A 14,644-nucleotide genomic window follows, 5' to 3' on the forward strand; every position below is an offset into this window, starting at 1 on the left:
GAGGGAGAGGGAGAGAGAGGGAGGGAGACAGAGGGCGACAGAGGGAGACAGACAGAGGGAGGGAGAGGGAGAGAGAGGGAGGGAGACAGAGGGCAACAGAGGGAGACAGACAGAGGGAGGGAGAGGGAGAGAGAGGGAGGGAGACAGAGGGCGACAGAGGGAGACAGACAGAGGGAGGAGGGTGACAGAGGGAGGGAGAGAGGGAGACAGAGGGAGACAAAATCACCCTTGGGTGGTGTGGGCATGTCCGCTCATCAGCAGGTGGACTGTGTGCATGTTGACAAGGTCTGGCAGTGCGTGAAACACCCCTCATCCGTTTGGAAAGCACTGGGCCATGTGTCAAACTGTGCACAAGTCTATCCTTGCGGCAGGCACAAACCTAACCTCACACCCAGTATACCCACTCACTGTGTTTGTTAGAACCCAGTCACAAATGCATAAGTTACCTACCTGCATTCTCCCATAGACATGACAAAGCAACATTTGGCCACGTACAGTGCAACACATAAGTCGGTTCTGCAGCGCTCGCTACGCACGCTTGCTACACTGCTCACTGCGTTCAAAACTGATGCAACAACAAAGAGTGTGTCACACATAGGAAAAGTGTTGACAGCTGGGGCCAAGGGACATACCCATGCACCATGCACAATGCACAGGGACTTGCCAAGTACAGACAAGGTAGATGACACTTGGCCCTGCTGTAGACAGCACAAGGCAAACCTGTGACCACTGTACACTCAAACACCAACTCCACATGCCACCTACCTACCACAGGAACTCACATTCACTGTCATGCCAGCAGGCACCATGAGGGGATAGACACATCACCTGGTAGACCCAATGACAAATCACACCACACCCAACAGCATGCCCGGTCACACACACCCCACCCCTTACACAAGCACACACCCCCGGGGCAGGCAACGCAAATTGGCACTCCCACAATGGATATGTGACACAACAAGACCAATCCATAGCCAAATAAGCATCCCAACACTCATTAGACAGGCCAAATAACCAGGAGTACATATCAATCTGTCCCCCGCAACATACCCATCCACAAGTGCACTGTGAGAGGAATGCTAGACATATCCAACTACCCAGAGGAACTGTGCCAACTTAAATATGTATGAAACATGGATGATGCATGAAACACCATTAACATTGTCTCTCTCTCACACACAGGGCAATGTCGTCGATCTCCCCCCAACACTGGGGGGGAAGAATCACAGGACCAGGCTCGGCGTGACAATGATCCCACCGGCAGCGACGACTCTCACCACACCGTGGATGACCCCGACCAACCTGGCCCCTCTGGTGCCCAAGCACCTGCAGCACCTGCGTCAGGTACAACTGTGCCAACCACCACCCCCATTCCTGCCACATCCCAGGATACACACAGGAGCCCTGCTCGCACACAACGCAGCCAGTCTGACCAGGAGGGACAAGGTACCCGGGCACCCAGGAGGAGGCAGGCGACCCCGCAAATGCCATCCCTCAGGGGTCCCGGAGACCCGATGTGCCCACAACGGCAGGCCAGGCTCAAGTCGGCAGGGGTGGTGGGAGTGGAGGACGGCGGAGGTGCGAACCTGACCAGACAGCTGAGGAACCGGTTATGTCACATGTCCGCAACATCCTGGACACATACCGGCGTGACACCAGGGGCATCAGCCAGGCCGTGGAGGCCCTCAATGAGATTAAGAACCTGCAGGCCGAGCAATATGCCAGTCAACAGCAACACCAAGGACGGATGGAGGCAAGACTGGCTGAGCTCGTGGCGGTGCAAATGGACATGACCCGTGTACTCCGTCGGATTGCAGAAAACATGGGCAACCCTCCCTGTGCCACCAGGCGTAGATCACCACCAGCCACAGGGAGGGATCAGGAGGAGGAGGATTCGTCTGACGGAGCATCACAGACATCGTCACGGCCTGCTTCTGAGGGTCCCCGGAGGAAGGTGGGTCGTCCACGCAAAAGACCGTGAGAGTCAGCGGACCATCACCATCTCCCAGGTCACCTGGCCTGGCTCCTGGCCCTCTGGCGCAACAGCAGCACCTCATCCAAAGACATTCTCTGCCACATGGACTTGCTGGTCACTGTCTGACCAATGTTGACAAAGACTGTGGCATGGACTCTGATGACTTCCAATGGCAAGGATCCCAACTCCCCCTGTGAACTTTGGATTACAGACACCCGGCGAGCACCACTTTACATCCCCCCAAACACGTACCTCACCACTAATAAAAATCTTAGAAATCACGAGATGATGCCGTCATTTAGCATTATTCCATTACATGTGTGTGTTGGAAAGCCAAACCATGCCTGAGTTTTGAAGTAACTCCAACCATGCATACCCTGGAGTCTGAGTCTGGCACAGGACACACATGGGTCACAATGTATCATCCAATACAGACATGGAGCAACATACTCACCCGTGATGGGCCCAACCAGCTGAGGAGGTGCCTGCACAACTGTGCGGACAGACCTATTTCGAAGAGCAACAGTCATGCGCAGAGGTCAGGGATCATGTGGAGTGTCCTGGGGTGGGAGTCCTAGGTATGTGTAGCCAGGTGGGAGAACTATGTCCTGCAAGCAGGAGACAGGTGGATGTGGAGAATGGTGGCCAGGCCAAGGTTGGATGCATGGAGATGGCACAATGGGGTCTTGGATGACAGTGCCACAAGGTTGTGTTGGGGGCGTGGTCGTGGGCTGCATCCTGAGTGTGGGCGTGGATTGTGAAGGTCATCCTGCAGCTGACAGTGATCCATTGCAGCTATCTCTGTTGGACGGTGATGTGGCTGGGTCACCGGATGTTGAAGCAGAGCTGTGCAGATGCACCCTGGATGTGGACAAGTCTCATGGGAGTTGTAACGTACTTCTCCCTAGAGTGCAGGGTAGGATTAGACACGGATGTTGTAGTTGACCTGGGGGATGGTCTGTCTTGCCTTGAGGTGGATCAAACTGTGGATCTTGTGCATAATGCAGAGTGTGCTGAAGCCTGAGGTACAGATGCTGGTGATCAGCATAGCACATGTGAGCAAGCAATCCATGATGCACACCAGCTCGTGTGCGTGGACACTGTGTGCCTGTGCAGGGCCCTTGCGGGTGGGACACAAGCAGTTGACCCAGCTGTAAGGGGACAATCCGCAGATGAACACCTCAGTCGTGTACAAGTCCAGCATCAGGTGGCCAACGTGGAGCCATCTGCCAATGGATACCATGCATTATTCAATATGTGAACTGGCAAGGACTGCGTCTTTGGGGAGGGTGAGGAGCACCTGCCTGTCAATGGGACACCAGATGATGATGAGATGCAGTGCGCATGTCATGGTGTAGAGGGGGATCCTGGACACATTGTAGACTGACACGCTGAGACATGATACCTGTGCCATGTGTCCCACAACGACACCATACTACATGCAGAGGCCTGGAGTACCACTCACATGGCCATGTTGGGGTACAGAGCCGGTGGGGAGTAGGAGGGACATGACCTGGTTGGTGTGACAGGGCCTGGAAGCCGTGCCAGCGCTGTGTAGGCAGTTGGAGTTGCACACTCATTATGCAAAGGTGTTGTGTGGGCGATGAGTGCATGCCTGAGTGCATGCAACAGATGTATTGGATGGACATTGCTTGGTGGATGGCTCAACATCATGGTGTAGCGTGATGTGGCACATGCAAGGACATGAGGCACGTGCACTGTGCACGTAGCATGTGCAGACGGTCCAGCCTTTCCCACCGCAACTGTGTCACACACAAGCAGATTACACCAAAATGAATGGGTGGAGGGAGGAAGGGGGGTGCGTCTTAGAGGCGTGTGTGTGAGGGCAAATATAGAAACTCTGTGTGCCCTTGCTGCAGGGCCTGCAGCAGCAGGTGCCATGTCCTGAAAACCATGCCACAAGTTGCACACTAACACAAGCATGTCAGAAAGGACTACTGCAAAAGGTGTATGAGAAGGGAGGAGTGTCTGGTTCAACATGGCACACACACAGACAATGGATGCACATGCAGCAAAGTGGCCGTTGTGGGGACTGAGATGCCAAAATACCTACACAGCCATGTACATCATGCACAATACATATCATAATCCCTGACAAACAGCTTGCATCTTGCTACTCTACACATAGACTCATATGCACAATCTGTGACAACTATGCCAGACATGCCGCATGCACAGTGGCAAGAGACCTGCATTGACAGAGATGAGGCACCTTGGCGGCTGAGGGACACCTTTATTAGTCATGTTTGCCGGAAGGCAGATGCATCTGTATTAACAGATGCACAGGTCATGTGGATGAACATGTGAAACCTACACTGGCACCCCCCTTTGCACCACAGATGCAGGAAACCCATAGAACTGGCACACAAGTGACGGGTTTGAGGCAAACACCCCGTGCTGCTCACAGAGAGGCTGCAATTCACCATTGAGCCACTAATGGGGATGTCCCACACTATTTCAACCCGGTGCATCCCGTATGTTTCCAAGGGCAGTGTTACACACATTGATGCCTTCATCCCAATCCACAATCACATTACAGATGACTGTCACCAAGTGTGACTATCAATTCAGGTGAATCCAGCTCCATGTCATGTGCCCCATGGTGATTCTACATGTATGCTAAGTAACCAAACATGAACAGGAGCAGTGCACAAACATTCCAAACAAATAGCACACCCAAAAAGCCGTGGTGCATCCCTTACCCTAAGGTGAATTTTCGACATGTCCGTGCATGGTACGCTGATTCAGCACACGTTGCTGTATTCACGAGGAATAGCAGGAGCACAACAATGCCACCAGCAGACAGCATGCGCAAATACCTGGGGATGAGAGACACACAAGAAGTGAGCCAAAAGAAGCACACCCGCATGCATGGGCATGTACTCGACACGTATAAGGTTGTCAACATGCTAGGTGAAAATAGTGTCTCAGGTAAGACATACTTTTATTACACCATCACTCGAGTGACACATCCAAACACACCTCTGACTCACTTGCCATACATGCAGATGGACCCACACATTGCAACACATGCCACACAAGGCTCAATGCGTGCACACTCAGACACTGCAACTCACCACTAAGCAAAGAAGTTGTGTATGAGCCGACTCCGGATGTCCTCTTCCTCCTCCTCCTCAACATCACTTGCCTCGTCACCAAGCCCCTCGTCCTCCACGGGTGGATGTTCCTGCTCATCCGGATCCAGGATGAGTGGCACAGCTTTCTCCACTGCCATGTTGTGCAGCATGCAGCACACGAGGAAGATTTTGCAGACCTTCACCGGTGCATATGGGAGTGCGCCGCCGGTCTTGTGGAGGCACCGGAATCGGCTCTTCAGGAGGCTTAAGGTCCTCTCTATCACTCGCCTGGTCTGCCCATGGGCGTTGTTGGACCGGTGATCGGCAGCCGTTCTGGGGTTGCGGAGAGGCGTGATCAGCCATGGCATGTTGGGATAGCCAGAGTCCCCTACATGGAAACATCATGGACAGAAGTGGGTCAGGAGAAGCAGTAAGACAGAAAGATGACGCTAAATACAGGAGTAACAGAGTATACCCACCAACAAGACATGCTCGTTCGTTGCACAGCTGCAGCATCATTTCAGGCACCCTGCTACGCCTCATGATGTAGGCATCGTGTGCTGATCCTGGAAAACGAGCACAGACATCGGAAATCACCATGTTAGCAAGACACACCACAAGGGCATTAATGGAGTGGTAATGTTTCCTGTTTCTATAGGCTACCTCCTGTGCCTGTGGTGGTACCAAAGCCACATGTGTCCCATCAATAGACCCAATGACATGGGGCATCCCTCCCAGGGCATAGAAGTCACCCTTGACACCTGTCAACTGCTAAGGAGTTGGGAAATTAATAAACTCATCCAGGTGAACCAACATGGCCTCTAACAAATCATGCAGGACACGGCTGAACATGGTCTGGGACATGCCACCAACATGAGCTATGGTCTCTTGAAACGTACCCGTGGCAAAGAAATGTAGGGCTGCCATCACCTTCATCTTGGGTGTCAGTGCAGTAGGATACCTGTGTAGCGGTTGGAGGTGTGGTGCCAGCCTTGCTGTCAAGTTCAGCGTTGGGTGAAGCGGTAGCAGCGTATACAGTCACGTTCCCTCAGGGCAGCCAAGTCTGGGATTGGTTGGGGGAGAGGCGGAGCCCTGCAGTAATTTGGAAGGGACAACGAAGAGTGAGTACAGTACAACAACACTGTCAATGTACTGAGCACATGTTGAACAGCCAATACACATATGCTACATGCAGAGTCAGGTCTGTGCAATATATGCTGGACACGTATGCCAGGCAGGTGACACTCCTACCAAGAGCCAGCTACAAACGTGGATTCACAAGCTCAACATGACAGTGTAAGTGAACAGGCAGACGCATTACAGGAGTGACAGACATCCACATGTGCGCAGAAGAAGGATGTTTATCATACAGACAGGTTGCGAAACACTAGAGGCACAGGTCACATGTCCCTGAAAAAAGGACAGACCACACACCTTGCCATGAAGGGGTACATGTCAAAACTGATCACACATACATTGATACTACGCAGATATGTCCTTGTCTCGCAAGTCCATGTTCGATGCATACATACACACGTTGCGTCTGATTACACATGTGTCCTGGTGTGCATAATAGTGTGCCATGCCCATCCACACACATGCACATGTTGGATGCAGCAACTGCAGATGCATTTGACGGAACACCAACAGCAAGCTTATGGGAACACATGACACACACATGACATACTCACATCGTGCAACGCCGGTAGTCACATGTCAGGTGTCATTATCCATGTACCTGGCATCAGGGGACAGTTGCGGGTGTTGGCGACTGTGCCATGCCAGTGACGCAGTGCTCAACAAGTCTGTACTACATGGACACATGTCAAAGGTGTGAAGGGGATGTGTGGCACATAGTGCACCTTGACACATGACATGTGTACGCAGCTCATCACACATCTATTGGGTTCAAACATGAGGAGATTTGTGCCACATCACAGCCTGACACACCTAGGCCCGAGACATGTTGGACTGTACTGACAATGACTTGATGTCCAGCCTTGGCCAAGTATGACAGCTCAATTCCTTTCTGTGTGCCGCCTGTCACCAGTGTAAGGTGTGAAACGCACCGTACACACGCTCTGAGGACGTGTGTAGGGTCCTTATCCCTATGGTTGTGTTGCCGTAGGTGTACGCCATAGGGATACAGTCCGTACAGGCGTGTGTAGGGTCCGTATCACCATGGTTGTGTAGCCGTAGGCGTACGCCATAGGGATACGGTCCGTACACGCGAGTGTAGGGTCCGCATCACTATGGTTGTGTTGCCGTAGGCGTACGCCATAGGGATACGGTCCATACAGGCGTGTGCAGGGTCTGTATCACCACGGTTGTGTAGCCGTAGGCATACGCCATAGGGATACGGTCCGTACACGCGTGTGTAGGGTCCGCATTACTATGGTTGTGTTGCCGTAGGCGTACGCCATAGGGATACAGTCCGTACAGGCGTGTGTAGGGTCCGTATCACCATGGTTGTGTAGCCGTAGGCGTACGCCATAGGGATACGGTCCGTACACGCGTGTGTAGGGTCCACATCACTATGGTTGTGCTGCCGTAGGCATACGCCATAGTGATACGGACCCTACACACGCCTGTACGGACCGTATCCCTATGGCGTACGCCTACGGCAACACAACCATAGTGATGCGGACCCTACACACGCCTGTACGGACCTTATCCCTATGGCGTACGCCTACGGCAACACAACCATAGTGATACGGACCCTACACACGCCTGTACGGACCGTATCCCTATGGCGTACGCCTACGGCAACACAACTATAGTGATGCGGACCCTACACACGCTTGTACGGACCGTATCCCTATGGCGTACGCCTACGGCAGCACAACCATAGTGATGCGGACCCTACACACGCGTGTACGGACCGTATCACTGGAGTGGCGGTGCCCTAGGGGCGTGGAACGCACCGTACCAGTGTGTGTATAGTGAAATTACATAGGGGACACATGAGGGACAAGTATAAGGGCCTAAATGCATGCTGGTTGTCATGGAGACCGAGTTTCAATTTCAAATGTTTTCATCAGGTGGCCAGCAAGAGTCGGTTGGAGACAATATACTATGTTGCAAAGTGGTTGTTGACTTGACATCATGCTCAATTTTTAAACCATGCAAAGCCACTGACTGGGGTAGGTTTAAAGGGATTGGAGGAAACATAGGATGCAAATGAGATTGACCAATCACTCTGTACTCCTGTAAATGAAACAGGCCAGCAAGGCAAATATAAGGCAGCCAGGTCCCATGAGAGAGCACTTGCCTGCACAACCTTTCATTCCACACCACTGCTGCTGCTCGTGATTCCTCTGGCACCATGTCCAGGTCTGTGGAGAGGGCCCAGCCATTCACCCTGGAGGAGAATGTGGCATTGCTGGATGTGATCCTCCCACAGTACCCCAGCCTGTATGGGAGACCAGGGGAGCAGGTGAGTGCTGACTCCACTAGCTTAGACTGTGCCCCTTTTTTGTGACTGTCACTTCTGGCATTGTGTCCAGGTGTGACAGACATGCAATGTAGTTTAGAGTGGGTCCCAGGGGGGGAATGCCTCATGTCTCCCATGCAGAGCATGCTGTAGTGCATGTCTGCACTCCTCACTTGCATAGTGCTTACTGTGACAATCACTGCATGGTGCATGCCACATTCAGCCTGGCTAATCCACTTGGGAATGTCGTTTCTACAGCCCTGATGTGATTCTGTGTTCCCTCCAGTGTGACAGGTGACTGTACCCACAGATGTGTGTGAGTTGAGTGTACCTGTGGTTAGAGTGTCCAAATGATGTGTTCGTCCCCTGGACATTGGTGTGTGTGTCCCCTGTCAGGTGGGTGAGTGTCCATGTGGAGTGTTACCGCCCAGATGCATGAGGGATGCATATACCCTACCCATGTGTTGTGCGCAGGGAGCAGTGCTGTGTGTCTGATGTGCTGGGCTAGCCCAACACCTGTGACACCCCCCAGTCAAGTGGCACATGTGCAGAGTAAGGTTTGTACCCGCAGTTGCCAATGGCAGGTGATTGTCCTGTGCCTGTGTGTGTCTGTGTACTCTGCTGAGGTTGTGTCAGTGGCCTGGGGCATGTGACTGCTTTGAGGTGCTGCACATAATCCTGGTGTAGCTTGTGATGCACAGTGTGTGCCATGATCATTGATTCTGTCGCACCCCTCATGCCACCTGTGTACTTTAAAAGCCACGTAGTGCATTTTGCCTTCCCCAGAGGATAATGTCCCTATGACAAAGGTGCAATGAGTTGGCTGCATACTATGCCCTGTTCACACCTGCCAAATTGTTAAAATGTGTGTCTCTGTGACATGTAGCAGGTGTATTGATGTTGTCTCACTTTGTCATCCTCACAGGTAGGCACCTATGCCAAGGGGGAGATCTGGAAGGCGGCCGTCAGGGCCGTGAGGTCGGTGGAGGGTCGGAAGCGGTGCCTGGCCCAGGTGAGGAAACGCTGGCAGGATATCCGGTGCTGGGCCAGGAGGATTGCCCGGGTCCTGCTGGGGGACTCACCACCACGCCCCCACGGCAGGCGTTGCCGACTGACCCACCTAATGAAGCGTGTCCTGGCGGTGGTCTTCCCAGAGATGGATAGGCGCCTACTGGAGAAGCAGCAGCAGGAAGGGGGTAGGTACATGTGTGTTTGTTGTGTGTCACCAGCTTTGGAAGTGCGCAGTCGCATGGATACACTGCCAGGGTTTAAATGTGCAGTGCATATCCTGTTCCACAAAGTCAACCCGTGCTGTTCTTCCTCCCTTCCCCTCCTTGACATGTGTTCCCGGGGCAGTGGGTAGTCACTCTAGCACAAGGTTATCTAGGCTGGCAGTTAATCCAAGTGCCCAATGCTTGCTACATCATGTGTGGGGGTGGTGTGTTACATGTGTTGTGAGCTTGCCTGTGCCCTGGCCAGTTCAGTCATTGTGGGGTCCATGTTAGTTGGCACTGCTGCTGAGTCCCGACATAGGAGTGTGTCTTTAAAGTGTACTGCCTTACAGCATGCATGACCAATGTTGTGCCCTCAGACATGATGTGCATGAGTGTGAGATATGCATAGTGCAGGGACGGTCGCTTCTGTTGCAGTCATATCCATACAGGACCATGGAGGAGTGTGGCCACTACAGTCCCCTGGGGCACCTTGTACTAGGTATCATGTGTGTCATCCAACACTGTGGACATTCTCTGTGTCTTCAGCATAGGTTGGGCTCTGTGGCATTGCACCCTGGCCTAATTTGTATTTACGTAAAGTGTGCTACATGTGTCCACTGTACAGGGTGACCCAATTTGGCTTGTGCATACTCACAGTGGCCAGTGCCTGTGTGTCTTGGTACAACTATCTGATGATGGTTGTTTGTTAATTATATGTGTGGACAGGCGCACGAGGGGTACTTTGTGTACACTCAGGATTTATTGAAGGGCATGTTTGTAATCCCCGAGTAGGAGGTGTAAGTACTTCCTCTGTCTCAATCACATTGTCTCAGGTAGGGTGGGGTTTGTGCAGGGAAGGCCTACATGTCCAAACCTTATGTCTCCTTGCCAGGTCTGGCCTGTGTGTGATGATTGTCTGAACATACACTCAACATGCAGTGACCCAGTCATGTTGGGCATGGTTTAATGTATTTGCTAAGCAGCATGTGCCAAAAGTTAGGAGACATGGTTCCTGCTCATCCCTTTTTTGGCAACGGTGTGTGGTCCAGATGCTGTGCTCGACTGTCCCCAGAGACTGGCTCCTCTGTCTAATTTGATATCAAGTCATTTGCTGTTGTGTCATGCTCTCCATTGTTTCACAGTGGCATGGTGGGTAAACCAACTGTGTGGTGCAGGGCCTACATATGTGCGTAGTATTGTAGATGTTACTCATGTTGTTTTTCATGCTATGCACTGTGAGCTATGTAGTTTTGAATCATGTGTCATATGTATACAGGTGTCTGATTATTCCTGTCTCTTCACCTTGCCCACAGCATCGTCGGGGGAAACCGAGGGAGACACTGGCACGGACCTTGAGGAGGGATCCAGCACCGGTGCCACCAGTGCAGGCGAGTCTGGTGCAGCGAGTGGCAGGGAGGCCGAGGGGAGTGAGGCGGAGGACCTGTCCAGTCCCACCACCGACTATGACGCTGACGGGTCCGAGGCTGAGCTCCCAGAGGGGGCGGAGGCTGCTCCCAGAGCTGAAGGCAGCACTCCATCTCTCGCCGCCCCCTCCATTCCCATCACCGGCCTCCCACTTGCTCGGGTCCCTTCCCTCTGTGCTAGGCGACAACATGTCTCCTTCGTGCCAGGCACCGCACCCCCTGCCCCTGTCTCCCCTGCTGCCGTCAATGCCGAGTCTGTGGACATTCTGCGGCAGTTGCAGGTTGGTCAGACATCGCTGATTAATGTCCTCCATGGCCACACCACACTGCTGACACAGATGGTGTCGTACATGGAGGGCATGTCAGCAGCGATGTCGGACCAACGGATGTTGCTGAGGTCCATAGACTCGTAACTGACTGCAGCAGTGGATCTCCAGCAGCGCTCCGTCCCCCCCTACCCCTGCACCATCCACACTTCCCACTCCCATGCCTGTCCCACGCACACCCAGACATCCCCATGCACGCACCCCACCAGACACAGGCAGCACACCACCAGGGAAGGCCAAGCGCACACCTTCTGTCACGCACACACAGGGGGAAGTAGGCACAGCCACTGGGTCGGGGGGCAAACCGCAGCCACGCAGCCACAGTGGGAGTGCGCAGTCCTTACAACCCACTTCCTCCAAAACCACTCCCCTTAGCTCTCCTGGCCAACTGTCAGATAAGGAGTCCTTCGTGGCCAGTGTGTCCCTCAGCCCCAGTGTGGCACCACCCCACAAGCGGTGGAGGCAGTGCCCGGCCAGGGTAGTTGAGTCCCCCCCTGTCCACACCCACCCCCAGTAGCGCTGCAACCCCTCCCTCCGACCCCCCCCCCTCCTTGGGGCCTGTGGTTCATTCGGGTGCAGGGGAGACGCTGGAAGACCTTGTGACCGTGTGCAGCGCCATCCTAACCACCACCTTTGGCGCTGCCCCACCCCCTGTGGTGGAGTCATCCGTCCCTGCACCCACGACACCTACCCTTGCCCCTCCTGTCCCTGCGGTGCCTGGTCCTTCCCCCCACATGATGCCCCCCCCTTCTGTGGATGATATGGAAGTGTGAACTGTGTAGGCAAGCTAGGGGAGACGCGTCCCCAAGTGTCCCCCACCAGGACTTCAAACATGGCCTGGCCTATGGGCCCTGTATATAGTTGACATTTCTTTAGCTATGATTTTTCATGCTGAATAAAGCATTTTGTTTTTCATTTGCACACAAATGCTTTACTGGTCTTGCTGTTGGTGGTGCTGCTCCATGATTTGGGGTGGTGATAATGTGTTAGGTGTCTGGGAAATGTTGTATTGTGCTGCTCATGGGGTGTACCCTGGTATCTGTGTGCCATCACAAGGTATCTGCAAAAAATCTTTGGTCATGTAAGCTCTTACTGTATGGTGACATTGACCCAAGGTGTGTTCCTTCCTGTGTGGACCCTGACATCTTCCCTGCAGGTTGTTTCCAAATTGTTGTGCTGAGCTCTGTCTACATTGCCTGGGTGTGTGACGGATCCCTTCAACTTTGGACATGCATGCTCGGCAATGTCTCCACCTGCATCATTTGTGGCATCCTTGGTGGTAACTGTACTTGTGTATGGAGTATATTGACATGACTTCATGTGAACATGTTCCCTTTACGCACTATGCATGTGTGTACTCCCAGCCTCGCACACATGTGTTACGTGTTCTGCAGGGTCTTTGGGCACCTGTCTGACAATTGTGGGCTTTGTATCTGTGGGTACTCCACCCTTTTCCTTCCATGGGAGGCACCAACTTGTTGGCTGCCCCAGCACCTGTACATTCCTATCAGTCCTGGAATGTGCGTGAGAGTGTGTGTTCCCTTTGGGTCTCTTAGTTTAGTAGGGTGGCACATGAATATACAGTCTTGTTGCATGCTCTCAGTGTGTGTATTGTGCTGCCAGTGCCAGGGGTGGGTAAGCATGTGTCATATGTCATCACACCCACATGTGGTGTGTCATGCAGTGGGGGATGGACATCCACCCTCATGGGAGTAGGACACTGCTGTCAGTCACGTGTTGGCATGCCACTCTCAATATAGTCGCACTTTGTGTATGCCTTCATGCACCCATGGAGTCTTGCTACTTGTAGGATGGTGTACACACCACCATGTCTCTGACCACTGCTGGGAGGACTCTGCACCCACCCCTCCTGTGTCTGGGCACTGCTGGGAGTGATAGGCACCCACCCCTCCTGTGTCTGGGCACTGCTGGGAGTGATAGGCACCCACCCCTCATATGTCTGGGCACTGCTGGGAGGACTCTGCACCCACCCCTCCTGTGTCTGGGCACTGCTGGGAGTGATAGGCACCCACCCCTCATATGTCTGGGCACTCCTGGGAGGACTCTGCACCCACCCCTCCTGTGTCTGGGCACTGCTGGGAGGACTCTGCACCCAGCCCTCCTGTGTCTGGGCACTGCTGGGAGTGATGGGCATCCACCCCTCCTGTGTCTGGGCACTGCTGGGAGTGATAGGCACCCACCCCTCATATGTCTGGGCACTGCTGGGAGGACTCTGCACCCACCCTTCCTGTGTCTGGGCACTGCTGGGAGGACTCTGCACCCACCCCTCCTGTGTCTGGGCACTGCTGGGAGGACTCTGCACCCACCCCTCCTATGTCTGGGCACTGCTGGGAGTGATAGGCACCCACCCCTCATATGTCTGGGCACTGCTGGGAGGACTCTGCACCCACCCCTCCTGTGTCTGGGCACTGCTGGGAGTGATAGGCACCCACCCCTCATATGTCTGGGCACTGCTGGGAGGACTCTGCACCCACCCCTCCTGTGTCTGGGCACTGCTGGGAGGACTCTGCACCCACCCCTCCTGTGTCTGGGCACTGCTGGGAGGACTCTGCACCCACCCCTCCTGTGTCTGGGCACTGCTGGGAGGACTCTGCGCCCACCCCTCCTGTGTCTGGGCACTGCTGGGAGGACTCTTCACCCACCCCTCCTGTGTCTGGGCACTGCTGGGAGTGATAGGCACCCACCCCTCATATGTCTGGGCACTGCTGGGAGGACTCTGCACCCACCCCTCCTGTGTCTGGGCACTGCTGGGAGTGATAGGCACCCACCCCTCATATGTCTGGGCACTGCTGGGAGGACTCTGTACCCACCCCTCCTGTGTCTAGGCACTGCTGGGAGGACACTGCACCCACCCCTCCTGTGTCTGGGCACTGCTGGGAGTGATAGGCATCCACCCCTCCTGTGTCTGGACACTGCTGGGAGGACTCTGCACCCACCCCTCCTGTGTCTGGGCACTGCTGGGAGGACTCTGCACCCACCCCTCCTGTGTCTGGGCACTGCTGGGAGTGATAGGCACCCACCCCTCATATGTCTGGGCACTGCTGGGAGGACTCTGCACCCACCCCTCATATGTCTGGGCACTGCTGGGAGGACTCCGCACCCACCCTTCCTGTGTCTGGGCACTGCTGGGAGGACTCTGCACCCACCCCT

Source organism: Triturus cristatus, chromosome 2_2 (genome assembly GCF_964204655.1).
Source record: "Triturus cristatus chromosome 2_2, aTriCri1.1, whole genome shotgun sequence".
NCBI classification, from domain to species: domain Eukaryota; kingdom Metazoa; phylum Chordata; class Amphibia; order Caudata; family Salamandridae; genus Triturus; species Triturus cristatus.